Below are 17166 nucleotides of genomic sequence, written 5' to 3' on the forward strand. Positions count from 1 at the left end.
GTCCCGCCAGGCCAAGGCCTCGGCGTCATCCGGGTCCAGGCTGAGGTCCGAGTCGCCCCGTCCCTCCTCCCCGGCCAAGCCGGCGAGGTCGGACCGGCTCCTGTGGAACGCGGCCCCCTCGATGGTCGCGGCCTCCGCCACCGCCCTCGCCAGTGCGATCGGCGACCTGAAGAAAAAAGAAGAATGAGCAAGCGAAAGACAAGGCTGGCCCAAGAAATCCAGGCGCAAGCAAGAAGTAATACTTACCCCGACAAGACTGGGACCGGGGTCGGCTTCCCGCGCCTCTTCTTGGCCGGCCTCCCAGGCTCGGCCGGATCCGCCGTGCGCTTTGGGACTCGGGGTCGCGGCGTGACGCTGTCCTTTCCCTGTGGGCGGCTCGGCGCCGCCCCATGCGAGGACCTGGCTCCGCCCGCCTCGCCGTCTCCCCCGCCCAACGCCGCTACACCAACAACCGGCATCAGTGTTGCCTACGCCGCAACGTGCCCAAATGATTCAAGACAAATAAAGAAGAGAAAGATTCGAAGCTTACCCACGCGACGCCCAACGCCGGCGTCAGACTCGGCCACCTCCTCGCCGTCGTGAGCCACGGGCTCCCCTGGTGCCACCAGCGCCACCTACGACGGAGCCCGGGCGTAAGGATGCCGGCTCGCGTTCGGAAGAATCTCCCATGACGCGTCGGGACGAATGATAAGATGCGCAGTGGAAAAATAACAAGACTAGACGCTCACCTGCGGCGCCGGATTCGCCTGGCTATACGGCGCCTTGCCGAATCGCCAATCATCTCCAAAGTTGGCCTTGGAGATGTCGTTCATGCCTCGTGCGACCTGCTCCGCAGACAGCCGCGTCGACCCCATCCGGTTGGGATCCTGTAGCCCGATCATCTCGCCGATGAGGCAGGAGCGCCTCTGAAGCGGGAGAACCCGGCGGGTGATGAACGCGGCGAGGAGGTCGGTGCAAGTGAGCCCCTCATGTGTCCTCATCACCTTGACGCGCTCGCAGAGGTTGACGATCTCCTGCGACGGGCGCCGGGGCGAGTAGCCCCAGTTCATTTTCGCCCGCGGCGGCGCGATGGCAAAGGGGGAAGATTGATGTGGTCCGTACCGTGGTTGCGGACGTAGAAGAAGGAGTTCTGCCACTTCTTGGTAGAATCCTCGAGCAGGATCTTGGGGAAGTCCGCCCCCGACCGCTTTGAGATGACGGCGGCCCCGCAGTCGGTGAATTCCCCGGCCGACAGGCCCTTCTGCTTCATGGAGAAGAAGCGCGCCCAGAGGTCGATGGTTGGCTCGACCCCCAGGTACCCTTTGCATAGGGTCACGAAGCCGGAGAGCTGGACGACGGCGCCGGTGCCAAGGTGGTGCGGCTGGAGCCCGAAGAACTCCAGGAACGCGTGGAAGAAAGTGCTCGCCGGCAACCCGAAGCCGCGCTCAAAATGCGTGAGGAAGACGACATGCTCCTGCCCCTCGGGCCGGGGCCTCTGCTCGCCGCGCGGCAGATGGACACCAACGTCCGTCTCCTGCAGCAGGCGCCGCGAGGACGGAAGGTAGGTGATGTCGTCGGGGGTGACAGTCGAGCCCATTCAGGAGCCTGACGGCAGCGACATCACTGAAAGAGGAAGAGAAAGAAAGACAACGGAGAAGATCTCTGCTCTAGGCTGCGGGCGCCGCTGTGCGTTGGTGGCAAGAAGCAGAGCGGGAGCGGGGGGACAGAAGGGCGCGAGCGAGAATAATGTCTGCCGCCCCCTTGCCCCCCTCAATTTATAACCCCTGGTTCAAACGTGGGGGAGTAGGATCGTCTGCGCGCGCTCGTTCCACTACCCCACAATAAGTGCGCACGTACACGCGCACTAACTGCGCGGGGAAGTGAAACCGGCCCCCAGACACCGCAATAAATCCGCACGCATGGCCAAGGGCGCGTGGCGGCGGGCCTCGGCCTGTCGCCCAGTCCCGTCATGCGCGTGGCCTGTCAGGCCCCTCCGACTTCGGGGCACCATGTGGCGCCCGCGTGAAGCCCGAGGGATCGCCTCAAGATTCGACGGACTCCTCAGTTCCCGCCACGGCCGGGATGTCGCGATCCGGTTTCCGAGAAAACCGGCACACAGTGGGTGTTGCCGGACCCGGCGCTCGCAGATTCCGCCTTGCTCAAGGAGGAAGTTGCGAAGGCCCACTCTTCCGAAGACGGCGGACCTTCACAGCTTCGGGGACTACTATCAGGGGGATGAACCCCGGGCAGGCAACGGAACCCGGATCTATTTCAAAAACAATGGGGCCCGCATCGCCCCGCAAACGGCGTGCGCCAGGCCGGGTCGCTCGACCCGGAAAGGCCCACAACCCGGCCAAGACCCTCGACTCAGCAAGGTACGTCGACCCGGCCGCAGCGGCTGGCGCAAGGCAATTCAACCCGGCGCAACCATGGCTTCCCCAACAAGCAAACCCACCCGTGGCATCCACGGCAACCCAGCCATGGGTCAGCTCCCGTCCCATCCAGGCCGTACGATGGGACGAGACCTCAATCACCGATGACCAAGACTACAGTGCTCCCGTCCATGCCCGTGGTCAGCCGGAGCGTGGCAACAGTGCCCCTTACCTACCCGCTGACCAGGGCTGGCACGGCAACAGTGTACCCGCCCTCACCGCGGACGACAGCAAGTGGCGGCCTGACGGAGAACACTGTGCTCGGCCCGGCTCGGCCACGCCATGACGATCAACAAGACAGCGCATAGTCCCCCTAGGTACGCGGGGCCCGCACCTAGGGGAACCCGGCGAACCACAAGCCCACAAGCGGGACCCAGCCTGGTACCCCGGACACCGACAATATGGGCCCCCCGACTCGGCATATTACCATTGTAACCCTAGGTGGGTTGATCTATAAAACCACCCAGGAGCCCACGCCTACATAGGCATGCGAAGCAATACGAGATAAGCAGGCAAGAAAGAGAAACCCAAGCAAGCATAGGACTAGCCACTGCATAGCAACACCAGGGAGAAGGAGCAGCCCAAGCCTTGGCCAGCCTCCTTCCTCCCCCACGCAGCTCCAGGAGCAACATTGTACTATCGGCCATCCAACTAAACTCGGCAGGACTAGGGGTGTTATCTCTCCGGAGAGCCCTGAACCTGGGTATGTCCGGTGTCCCGCGCCCGTGCATATCAACCTCGCCTCTAGAACCCACCAATGCCCTCGAGCCTCCTCCTCTCTTTAGCCATCCCTTGGCATCTGTTGTGCGCCCACCACGACAGTGGAGATTTCGGCTTCAGGTATCTTTCTTTTATTTGTAATGATATCTTTCATGTACTTAGCATAAGGGTTCGTCTTAAGCATATCGGTCAAGCGCATATGCAAAAAGATAGGTCTAATCATTTCAGCAAAGCGCTCAAAGTCCTCATCATCCTTTTTCTTGGATGGTTTAGGAGGAAACGACATGGGCTTCTGAACCCATGGTTCTCTTTCTCTACCATGCTTCCTACGAACGAAGTCTCTCTTATCATATTGTTGATTCTTTGATTGTGGGTTATCAAGATCAACAACAGGTTCAATCTCTATATCGTTGTTCTTGTTAGGTTGAGCATCTACATGAACATCATTATTAGCATTATCACTAGGTGCATGTTCATTACCAGATTGTGTTTCAGCATCGAAGATAGAAATATCATTAGGATTCTCAGGTGTGTCTACAACAGGTTCATTAGAAGCATGCAAAGTCCTATAATTCTTCTTTTTCTTCTTTTTAGAAGGACTAGGAGCATGTAAATTATTTCTCTGAGAATCTTCTTCAATTCTCTTCGGGTGGCCTTGAGGATACAAAGGTTCCCGGGTCATTTTACCAGTTCTAGTAGACACTCTGACAGCAAAATCATGTTCATTATTCAGTTCATCAATCAAATCACTCTGAGCCTTAAGTACTTGTTCTACTTGAGTGGTAACCATCGAAGCATGTTTACTGGTGAGTTTAAGTTCACCCTTAACTCTAGACATATAATCACTCAAGCGTCCAATCATATAAGAATTATTTTTCAATTGTCTACTAACATAAGCATTGAAATATTCTTGTTGAGCCATAAAATCATCAAATTCATCTAGGCATTGGCTAGCAAACTTAGTAGACGGGATTTCAACTTATCATATCTATAAAGAGAGTTTACCTTCACTACCTGTGTCGGGTTATCAAGACCATGTATTTCTTTAGTCGGTGGTATATTAAGGCCATGTATTTCCTCGACAAGAGGTAAATTTTTAACATCTTCAGCTTTAATACCTTTCTCTTTCATAGATTTCTTTGCCTCTTGCATATCTTCAGGAGTGAGAAATAGAACACCTCTTTTCTTCGGAGTTGGCTTAGGAGTTGGTTTAGGTGGTGCCCAATTATTTTCATTGGCTAACATATTATTCAATAGCAATTCAGCTTGGTCGACTGTCCTTTTCCTGAAAACACAACCAGCACAACTATCCAGGTGGTCCTTGGAAGCATCGGTTAGTCCATTATAAAAGATATCAAGTATTTCATTTTTCTTAAGAGGATGATCAGGCAAAGCATTAAGTAATTGGAGAAACCTCCCCCAAGCTTGTGGGAGACTCTCTTCTTTGATTTGCACAAAATTATATATCTCCCTTAAGGCAGCTTGTTTCTTATGAGCGAGGAAATATTTAGAAGAGAAATAGTAAATCATATCCTGGGGACTACGCACACAACCAGGATCAAGAGAATTAAACCATGTTTTAGCATCACCCTTTAATGAGAAAGGAAATATTTTAAGGATATAGTAGTAGCGAGATTTCTCATCATTAGTAAACAGGGTGGCTATATCATTTAACTTAGTAAGATGTGCCACTACAGTTTCAGATTCATTGCCATAAAAAGGATCAGATTCAACCAAAGTAATTATCTCAGGATCAACAGAGAAATCATAATCCTTATCAGTAACAAAGATAGGTGAAGTAGCAAAAGTAGGGTCATGTTTCATTCTAGAATTCAGAGACTTTTGTTTCAGCTTAGCTAATAATTTCTTAAGATCTGATCTATCATTGCAAGCAAGAAAATCTCTAGCAGTTTCTTCAACCATAACATAACCCTCAAGAACAACAGGCAATTAATATCTAGGGGGAGAACCTTCATCATCACTATCATCAATATTATCAGTTTCAATAATTTCATTCTCCCTAGCCCTAGCAAGTTGTTCATCAAGAAATTCACCTAATGGCACAGTAGTATCAAGCATAGAAGTAGTTTCATCATAAGTATCATGCATAGCAGAAGTGGCATCATCAATAACATGCGACATATCAGAATTAATAGCAGAAGCAGGTTTAGGTGTCGCAACTTTACTCATAACGGAAGGGGAATCAAGTGCAGAGCTAGATGGCAGTTCCTTACTTTCCCTCGTAGTTGAGGGATAAATCTTAGTTCTTTCGTCTTTCAAGTTCTTCATAGTGATCAGCAGATATAAATCCCAAGTGACTCAAAGAATAGAGCTATGCTCCCCGGCAACAGCGCCAGAAAATAGTCTTGATAACTCGTAAGTATAGGGGGTCGCAATAGTTTTCGAGGGTAGAGTATTCAACCCAAATTTATTGATTCGACACAAGGGGAGCCAAAGAATATTCTCAAGTATTAGCAGTTGAGTTGTCAATTCAACCACACCTAGATAACTTAATATCTACAGCAAAGTATTTAGTAGCAAGTAGTATGGAAGTAATGGTAGCAGTAGCAAAAGTAACAGTAGCAGTTTTGTAGTAAGTGTAACAGTGGCAATGGTAAAGTAACTAAGCAAAGAACAATATGTGAAAAGCTCGTAGGCATTGGATAGGTGATGGATAATTATGTAGGATGCGATTCCTCATGTAATAGTTATAACATAGGGTGACACAGAACTAGCTCCAGTTCATCAATGTAATGTAGGCATGTATTCCGAATATAGTCATACGTGCTTATGGAAAAGAACTTGCATGACATATTTTGTCCTACCCTCCCGTGGCAGCGGGGTCCTAATGGAAACTAAGGGATATTAAGGCCTCCTTTTAATAGAGTACCAGACCAAAGCATTAACACTTAGTGAATACATGACCTCCTCAAACTACGGTCATCACCGAGAAGTATCCCGATTATTGTCACTTCGGGGTTGTCAGATCATAACACGTAATAAGTGACTATAGACTTGCAAGATAGGATCAAGTACTCGCATTAATTCATGAAAACATAATAGGTTCAGATCTGAAATCATGGCACTCGGGCCCTAGTGACAATCATTAAGCATAGCAAAGTCATAGCAACATCAATCTCAGAACATAGTGGATACTAGGGATCAAACCCTAACAAAACTAACTTGATTACATGGTAAATCTCAGCCAACCCATCACCGTCCAGCAAGCCTATGATGGAATTACTCACGCACGGCGGTGAGCATCATGAAATTGGTGATGGAGGATGGTTGATGATGACGACGGTGATGGATTCCCCTCTCCGGAGCCTCGAGCGGACTCCAGATCAGCCCTCCTGAGAGGGTTTAGGGCTTGGCGACGGCTCCATATCGTAAAACATGATGAATCTTTCTCCTTGATTTTTTTCTCCCCGAACATGAATATATGGAGTTGGAGTTGAGGTCGGTGAAGCACCAGGGGGGCCACTGTTGGGAAACATAGTAATTGCAAAAAAATTCCTACGCACACACAGGATCATGGTTATGCATAGCAACGAGAGGGAAGAGTGTGTCAACGTACCCTCGTAGACAGAAAGCAGAAGCGTTAGCACAACGCGGTTGATGTAGTCATACGTCTTCATGATCCGACCGATCAAGTACCATACGCACGGCACCTCCGAGTTCAGCTCAGGTTCAACTCGATGACGTCCCTCGAACTCCGATCCAGCCGAGCTTTGAGGGAGAGTTCATTAAGGCCCATATACCTCCCGAGGGGTTCCGATAACCTCCCGGTGCTCCAGTATTATCCCGATCTCACCCGGAACCATTCCGGTGTCCAAATATAGTCGTCCAATATATAGATCTTTACGTCTCGACCATTTCGAGACTCCTCGTCATGTCCGTGATCACATCCGGTACTCCGAACTACCTTCGGTACATCAAAACACATAAACTCATAATATAACCGTCATCGAACTTTAAGCGTGTGGACCCTATGGGTTTGAGAACTTTGTAGACATGACCGAGACACGTCTCCGGTCAATAACCAATAGCGGAACCTGGATGCTCATATTGGCTCCCACATATTCTACGAAGATCTTTATCAGTCAAACCGCATAACAACATGCGTTGTTCCCTTTGTCATCGATATGTTACTTGCCCGAGATTCGATCGTCGGTATCTCAATACCTAGTTCAATCTCGTTACCGGAAAGTCTCTTTTCTCGTTCCATAATGCATCATCCCGTAACTAACTCATTAGTTGCAATGCTTGCAAGGCTTATATTGATGTGCATTACTGAGTGGGCCCAGAGATACCTCTCCGACAATCGGAGTGACAAATCCTAATCTCGAAATACGCCAACCCAACAAGTACCTTTGGATACACCTATAGAGCACCTTTATAATCACCCAGTTATGTTGTGACGTTTGGTAGCACACAAAGTGTTCCTCCGGTAAATGGGAGTTGCATAATCTCATAGTCATAGGAACATGTATAAGTTATGAAGAAAGCAATAGCAACATACTAAACGATCAAGTGCTAAGCTAACGGAATGGGTCAAGTCAATCACATCATTCTCCTAATGATGTGATCGCATTAATCAAATGACAACTCTTTGTCCATGGCTGGGGAACATAACCATCTTTGGTTAACGAGCTAGTCAAGTAGAGGCATACTAGTGACACTCAGTTTGTCTATGTATTCACACATGTATCATGTTTCCGGTTAATACAGTTCTAGCATGAATAATAAACATTTATCATGAAATAAGGAAATAAATAATAACTTTATTGTTGCCTCTAGGGCATATTTCCTTCAGTCTCCCACTTGCACTAGAGTCAATAATCTAGTTCACATGACCATGTGATTTAACACCAATATCCACATCTGTATGTGGTTAACACCCATAGTTCACATCGTCATGTGACCAACACCCGAAGGGTTTACTAGAGTCAATAATCTAGTTCACATTGCTATGTGATTAACACCCAAAGAGTACTAAGGTATGATCATGTTTTGCTCATGAGAGAAGTTTAGTCAATGGGTCTGTGACATACAAATCCGTATGTATTTTGCAAATATTCTATGTCTACAATGCTCTACACGGAGCTACTCTAGCTAATTGCTCCCACTTTCAATATGTATCTAGATTGAGACTTAGAGTCGTCTGGATCGGTGTAAAAGCTTGCACTGATGTAACTGTTTATGACGAATTCTTTTATCACCTCCATAATCGAGAAACATCTCCTTAGTCCTTACTAAGGATATTCTTGGCCGTTGTCCAGTGACCTACTCCTAGATCAAAATTGTACTCCCTTGCCAAACTCAGAGCAAGGTATACAATAGGTCTGGTACACAACATAGCATACTTTATAGAACCTATGACTGCGGCATAGGGAATGACTTTTCATTCTCTTTCAATTTTCTGCCATGGTCGGGTTTGAGTCTTACTCAACTTCACGCCTTTGTAACACATGCAAGAACTCCTTCTTTGACTGTTCCATTTTGAACTACTTCAAAATCTTATCAAGGTATGTACTTATTGAAAAATCTTATCAAGCATCTTGATCTATCTCTATAGATCTTGATGCTCAATGTGTAAGCAGCTTCACCGAGGTCTTTCTTTGAAAAACTCCTTTCAAACACTCCTTTATGCTTTCTAGAAAATTCTTTATCATTTCTGATCAACAATATGTCATACACATATACTTATCAGAAATGCTATAGAGCTCCCACTCACTTTCTTGTAAATACAAGCTTCTCCAAAAGTCCGTATAAAACCATATGCTTTGATCAACTCATCAAAGCGTATATTCCAACTCCGAGATGCTTGCACCAGTCCATAGATGGATCGCTGGAGCTTGCACACTTTGCTAGCATCCTTTGGATTGATAAAACATTCAGGTTACATCATATACAACTCTTCTTCCAGAAATCCATTCAGGAATGCAGTCTTTACATCCATTTGCCAAATCTCATAATCACAAAATGCAGCAATTTCTAACATGATTCCAACGGACTTAAGCATCACTACGGGTGAGAAAGTCTCATCGCAGTCAACTCTTTGAACTTGTTGAAAACCTTTCGCAACAAGTCAAGCTTTGTAGATAGTAACACTACTATCAGCGTCTGTCTTCCTCTTGAAGATCCATTTATATTTCTATGGCTTTCCGATCATCGGGCAAGTCCACCAAAGTCCACACTTTGTTCTCATACATGGATCCCATCTCAGATTTCATGGCCTCAAGCCATTTCGTGGAATCTGGGCTCATCATCGCTTCCTCATAGTTCGTAGGTTCATCATAGTCTAGTAACATGACTTCCAGAATAGGATTACCGTACCACTGTAGTGTGGACTGTACTTTGGAAGACCTATGAGGTTCTGTAGTAACTTAATCTGAAGTTTCATGATCATCATCATTAGCTTCCTCACTAATTGATGTAGGAATCACTGGAACTGATTTCTGTGATTAACTACTTTCCAATTCGGGAGAAGGTACAATTACCTTATCAAGTTCTACTTTCCTCCCACTCACTTCTTTCGAGAGAAACTCCTTCTCTCGAAAGGATCCATCTTAGCAATGAATATCTTGCCTTCAGATCTGTGATAGAAGGTGTACCCAACATTCTCCTTTGGGTATCCTATGAAGACGCATTTCTCCGATTTGGGTTCGAGCTTATCAGGTTGAAACTTTTTCACACAAGCATCGCAACTCCAAACTTTAAGAAACGGCAGCTTAGGTTTATTGCTAAACCATAGTTCATACGATGTCGTCTCAACGGATTTAGATGGTGCCCTATTTAACATGAATGCAAATGTCTCTAATGCATAACCCCAAAACGATATTGGTAAATCAGTAAGAGACATCATTGATCGCACCATATCAAATAAAGTGCGGTTATGACATTCGAACACACTATTACGCTGTGGTGTTCCAGGTGGCATGAGTTTGTGAAACTATTCCACATTGTTTTAACTGAAGACCAAACTCGTAACTCAAATATTCATCTCCACGATCAGATCGCAGAAACTTTATTTTCTTGTTATGATGATTTTCCACTTCACTCTGAAATTCTTTGAACCTTTCAACTGTTTCAGACTTACGTTTCATCAAGTAGATATACCCATATATGCTCAAATCATCTGTGAAGGTCAGAAAATAACGATACCCACCACGAGCCTTAATACTCATTGGTCTGCATACATCAGTATGTAATATTTTCATTAAGTCAGTAGCTCGTTCCATTGTTCCGGAGAACAGAGTTTTAGTCATCTTGCCCATAAGGCACGGTTCGCAAGCATCAAATGATTCATAATCAAGTGATTCCAAAAGTCCATCTTTATGGAGTTTCTTCATGTGCTTTACACCGATATGACCCAAACAGCAGTGCCACAAATATGTTGCACTATCATTATCAATTTTGCATCTTTTGGCATCAATATTATGAATATGTGTATCACTGCGATCAAGATTCAATAAACCATCAACATTGGTGTATGACCATAGAAGGTTTTATTCATATAACCAGAATAACAATTTATTCTCTGTCTTAGATGAATAAGCGTATTGCAATAAGCATGATCTAATCATATTTATGCTCAACGCAAAACACCAAATAACATTTATTTAGGTTCAACACTAATCTCAAAAGTATAGGGAGTGTGCGATGATGATCATATCAATCTTGGAATCACTTCCAACACACATCGTACTTCACTCTCAACTAGTCTTTGTTTATTCTGTAACTCCTGTTTCGAGTTACTAATCTTAGCAACCGAACAAGTATCAAATACCAGGGGCTACTATAAACACTAGTAAGGTACACATCAATAACTTGTATATCAAATATACTCTTGTTCACTTTGCCATCCTTCTTATCCACCAAATATTCAGGGCATTTCTGCTTCCAGTGACCATTTCCTTTGTAGCAGAAGCACTTAGTTTCAGGCTTTGGTCTAGCTTTGTGCTTCTTCATGGGAGTGACAACTTACTTGCCATTCTACTTGAAGTTCCCTTTCTTTTCCTTTGCCTTTCTCTTGAAACTAGTGGTCTTGTCAATCATCAACACTTGATGCTCTTTCTTGATTTCTACCTTCATCAATTTCAGCATCATGAAGAGCTCGGGAATCATTTTCGTCATCCTTTGCATACTATAGTTCATCACAAAGTTCCAGTAACTTAGTGATGGTGACTAGAGAACACTGTCAATCACTATCTTATCTGGAAGATTAACTCCCACTTCATTCAAGCGATTGTAGTACTCAGACAATATAAGCACTTGCTCACTAGTTGAGCAATTCTCCTCCATCTTTTAGGCGAAGTATTTGTCAGAGGTCTCATACCTCTTGACATGGGCATGAGTCTAAAATACCAATTTCATCTCTTGAAACATCTCATATGTTCCATGACGTTTCAAAAACGTTTTTTGTAGTCCCGGTTCGAAGCCATAAAGCATGGTGCACAAAACTATCAAGTAGTCATCATATTGAGCTAGCCAAACATTCATAATGTCTGCATCTGCTCCTGCAATAGGTCTGTCACCTAGCGGTGCATCAAGGACATAACTCTTCTGTGCAGCAATGAGGATAAACCTCAGATCACGGACCAAGTCCGCATCACTGCTACTAACATCTTTCAACATAGTTTTTCTCTAGGAACATATAAAAAACATAGGGAAGCTATAATGCGAGCTATTGGTCTACAACATAATTTGCAAAATACTATCAAGACTAAGTTCATGATAAATTAAAGTTCAATTAATCATATTACTTAAGAACTCCCACTTAGATAGACATCCCTCTAATCATCTAAGTGATCACGTGATCCAAATCAACTAAACCATGTCCGATCATCATGTGAGATGGAGTAGTTTTCAATGGTGAACATCACTATGTTGATCATATCTACTATATGATTCACGCTCGACCTTTCGGTCTCTAGTATTCCAAGGCCATATTTGCATATGCTAGGCTCGTCAAGTTTAACCTGAGTATTCTGCGTGTGCAAAACTGGCTTGCACCTATTGTAGATGAACGTAGAGCTTATCACACCCGATCATCACGTGGTGTCTTGGCATGATGAACTTTGGCAATGGTTCATACTCAGGGAGAACACTTATACCTTGAAATTTAGTGAGAGATCATCTTATAAAGCTACCGTCAAACTAAGCAAAATAAGATGTATAAAAGATAAACATCACATGCAATCGAAAATATGTGACATGATATGGCCATCATCATCTTGTGCCTTTGATCTCCATCTCCAAAGCATCGTCATGATGTCCATCATCACCGGCATGATACCATGATCTCCATCATCTTGATCTATATCAATGTATCGTCACATGGTCGTCTCGCCAACTATTGCTCTTGCAACTATTGCTATCGCATAGCGATAAAGTAAAGCAATTATTTGGCGCTTGCATCTTATGCAATAAAGAGACAACCATAAGGCTTCTGCTAGTTGCCGATAACTTCAACAAAACATGATCATCTCATACAATAACTTATATCTCATCATGTCTTGACCATATCACATCACAACATGCCCTGCAAAAACAAGTTAGACGTCCTCTACTTTGTTGTTGCAAGTTTTACGTGGCTGCTACGGGCTGAGCAAGAACCGTTCTTACCTACGCATCAAAACCACAATGATATTTCATCAACTTAGTGATGTTTTAACCTTCACAAGGAAAGGGCGTAGCCACACTCGGTTCAATTAAAGTTGGAGAAACAGGCACCCGCTAGCCACCTATGTGCAAAGCACGTCGGTAGAAGCAGTCTCGCGTAAGCGTACGCATAATGTCGGTCTGGGCCGCTTCATCCAACAATACCGCCGAACCAAAGTATGACATGCTGGTAAGCAGTATGACTTGTATCGCCCACAACTCACTTGTGTTCTACTCGTGCATATAACATCTACGCATAAAACCAGGCTCTGATACCACTATTGTGAAACGTAGTAATTTCAAAAAAAATCCTACGCACACACAGGATCATGGTGATGCCTAGCAATGAGAGGGGAGAGTGTGTCCACATACCCTCGTAGACCGAAAGTGGAAGCGTTAGCATAACGTGGTTGATGTAGTTGTACATCTTCACGATCCGACCGATCAAGTACCGAATGCACGACACCTCCGAGTTCAGCACACGTTCAACTCGATGACATCCCTCGAACTCCGATCCAGCTGAGCTTTGAGGGAAAGTTCCGTCAGCATGACGGCGTGGTGACAATGATGATGTTCTACCGACGCAGGGCTTTGCCTAAGCACCGCTACGATATTATCGAGGTGGATTATGGTGGAGGGGGGCACCGCACACGGCTAAGAGATCCAAGGGATCAATTGTTGTGTCTATGGGGTGCCCCCTCCTTCGTATATAAAGGAGGGGAGGAGAGGGCCGGCCAGGAGGAGGAGGCGCGCCCAAGGGGGGATTCCTACTCCCACCGGGAGTAGGACTCCTCCTTTTCCTACTTGGAGAGGGAGAGGGAAGGAAGAGGAAGGAGGGAGGAAGGAAAGGGGGGGCCGGCCCCCCTCCCAATTCGGATTGGGCTTGGGGGGGTGCCCCCTCCCTTTCTCGTTTCCCCTCCTTTCCACTAAAGCCCATTAAGGCCCATATACCTCCCGGGGGTACCGATAACCTCCCGGTGCTCCGGTATTATCCCGATCTCACCCGGAACCATTCCAGTGTCCAAATATAGTCGTCCAATATATCGATCTTTATGTCTCGACCATTTTGAGACTCCTCGTCATGTCTGTGATCACATCTGAGACTCCGAACTACCTTTGGTACATCAAAGCACATAAACTCATAATATAACCGTCATCGAACTTTAAGCATGCGGACCCTATGGGTTCGAGAACTATGTAGACATGACCGAGACACGTCTCCGGTCAATAATCAATAGCGGAACCTGGATGCTCATATTGGCTCCCACATATTCTATGAAGATCTTTATTGGTCAAACTGCATAAAAACATATGTTGTTCCCTTTTTCATCGGTATGTTACTTGCCCGAGATTCGATCGTCGGTATCTCAATACCTAGTTCAATCTCGTTACCGGCAAGTCTCTTTTCTCGTTCCATAATACATCATCCCGCAACTAACTCATTAGTTGCAATTCTTGCAAGGCTTATATTGATGTGCATTACCGAGTGGGCCTAAAGATACCTCTCCGACAATCGGAGTGACAAATCCTAATCTCGAAATACGCCAACCCAACAAGTACCTTTGGATACACCTGTAGAGCACCTTTATAATCACCCAATTATGTTGTGACGTTTGGTAGCACAAAAAGTGTTCCTCCAGTAAACGGGAGTTGCATAATCTCATAGTCATAGGAACATGTATAAGTTATGAAGAAAGCAATAGCAACATACTAAATGATCAAGTGCTAAGCTAACGGAATGGGTCAAGTCAATCACATCATTCTCCTAATGATGTGATCCCGTTAATCAAATGACAACTCTTTGTCCATGGCTAGGGAACATAACCATCTTTGATTAATGAGCTAGTCAAGTAGAGGCATACTAGTGACACTCAGTTTGTCTATGTATTCACACATGTATCATGTTTCCGGTTAATACAATTCTAGCATGAATAATAGACATTTATCATGAAATAATGAAATAAATAATAACTTTATTATTGCCTCTAGGGCATATTTCCTTCACCCACGAGGCAGGGGGGCGCGCCCTAGGGGAGGGGCGCCCCCCCCCCACCCTCGTGGACAGGGTGTGGGCCCCCTGGCCTTGATTCTTTTGCTAGTATTTTTTATTAATTCCAAGAATAAATTTCGTGGAGTTTCAGGTCATTCCAAGAACTTTTATTTCTGCACAAAAATAACACCATGGCAGTTTTGCTGAAAACAGCGTTAGTCCGGGTTAGTTCCATTCAAATCATGTAGGTTAGAGTCCAAAACAAGGGCAAAGGTGTTTGGAAAAGTAGATACGACGGAGACGTATCATGATCTTTTGGTAATTGAAATGTACATTGCTATGTTTGGTTATATGTCTGTTAGATGGTCTACATTGTTTAGTTCTACATTGCATTCTTTAGTATGGATATAGGGTACCAGATATGAGATATACGAATGTGGATGACAGGTTTTGAGGAGTGCCCGCAGACGCACTCGGGTGATTCTGCAGGCGTTTGAGAGTTTGGATTTGGTAACCACGCTTGTAGATGTGGTTATATCTTCAAAGTGGACCCCTAAAAACAGACGCCGTATTTATCTTCGAGTGCATCCACGAACAGTAATACTGAAGCTAGCTATCCAACCTTATCCGCATACATTTCAAACAAAATTTAAACAAACCAAATAATTTTTATTTAAATCAGACCACATTCATTACATTTTTGGCATATTTTATTAAACAAACGCGGCCAGACAACCTAGTCTAAGATTATTACTTTTTAGACGTACCAACATTCAAAACTCGTTTTTCCTTCCCCCGTCACAAAAGTGGTGGTAGGGCAAAGACCTTGTCTGTCCAAGCTCCTCCGACAAGCCTAAGGATTCGCCTCTATTTTGCTTGCTTTTCTGGTAGCTAGTGGCGGGAGAGGAATCTCGATGCTATGGTTTTGGCTAGTAGTCTAGTTTAGGGGTTTTTTAGTCCTCGCAAGGTGGCACTCGGGCGAATGGCAACGCTTCATTTTTGAGCTAGTCTTTCGGGCTTTGATTTGTTGGGGAACGTTGCATGGAAACAAATTCCTACGCTCACCAAGATCTGTAAGTGCATCTAGTGCCACCCCTAGTTGGTTTTGGAGTATTGACGACAAACCTGGTTGAGGTACTAATGTGTTTGTGAGAATTGCAGGATAACACAGGTAGTAGTCCCTCATTGATTCGGTTTACCTACCGGAGATGACCCCTAAAACTGTGTGAAGACATTGAAGACAATGGTGGTCTGCGAAGCTAATCACGTGGAAGACTATGACATGAGAAGACAGCACCTGAAGACTATGGAGCGCAAAGACTTAGCTGTTTCGTTGTTTCCTTTCTTCTTTGTTGAGTCATAGGAACCACCGCACTGTTAAGTGGGGTCCAAGTGAACATAGTTAGAGTGACTGAAGTGATGCTCAACCAAATCCTATGTCTTCGAGCGAAGACAATCAGACCAAATCTTATCCAGAGTCGGATGAGTCAGCTTTACTTGTAGCCCAAGTCAAGCTGTCACGTGTGTTTGAAATCTGACTGTTGGAACACGTGTCAGTTCTTTAGTGACCCAGGGTCATTTCGGACAAATCAAGTCGGGTTGCCCAGTGGCTATAAATAGCCCACCCCCTACACCATAAATTGGTGGCTGCTCAGAGTTAGTACACAGCTTTTGTCGTTAGAGAGCAACCTACCTCCGAAGCTTTTGAGAGAGAATCCTTGTGAGGACAAAGCCCAAACCACCCAGAGCCCAAAGAGTGTTTGGCATCACTAAAGTCTTTCTGTCCGCATGATCTAAAGACTTATTTCACTTGAGGACTATGAATCCTCTAGCCGGTTAGGCGTCACGTTATGAGCATGCAAGAGTCACTATGGATTGCCGGTGAACGAAGTCTGTGAAGGTTTGGGAGTCTACCTTGAAGACTTACCAGAGTGATTGGGCGGGGACTGAGAGTCCTTAGCTCAAGGGGAATAAGGTGAATACGCGGTCTTCTGAGTTAAATCTCAGCCTCCCTAACCAGACGTACAGTTGTCACAGCAACTGGAATTGGTCGAACAAACCCCTGTCCTCCTGAAGCTACTAGTTCTATCTCTCACTCCTCTTTACTTACAGTTTGTCTTCATGAAGTCATTGCCTGCATGCATTATCTGTTTGATTTCACTGTGTGACTACTTGTCCTCATTGGCCCCATACTATCCTCCATCCTGATCTTTACTACCTAGCTGCTAATAGTACTCATGCTTTCACTGAATACTTGACTATGGCTTGTCTAGTGTAGTCTACCTTCCGCTTCATACGAATAGTGTCGTTTCTAATGTTTGTCTTCTAAACTCCCATGTTTTGAAGACTTTTATAAAAATCGCCTATTCACCCCCCCCC

This window comes from Triticum aestivum, chromosome 6B, assembly GCF_018294505.1.
Source record: "Triticum aestivum cultivar Chinese Spring chromosome 6B, IWGSC CS RefSeq v2.1, whole genome shotgun sequence".
Taxonomy (NCBI): domain Eukaryota; kingdom Viridiplantae; phylum Streptophyta; class Magnoliopsida; order Poales; family Poaceae; genus Triticum; species Triticum aestivum.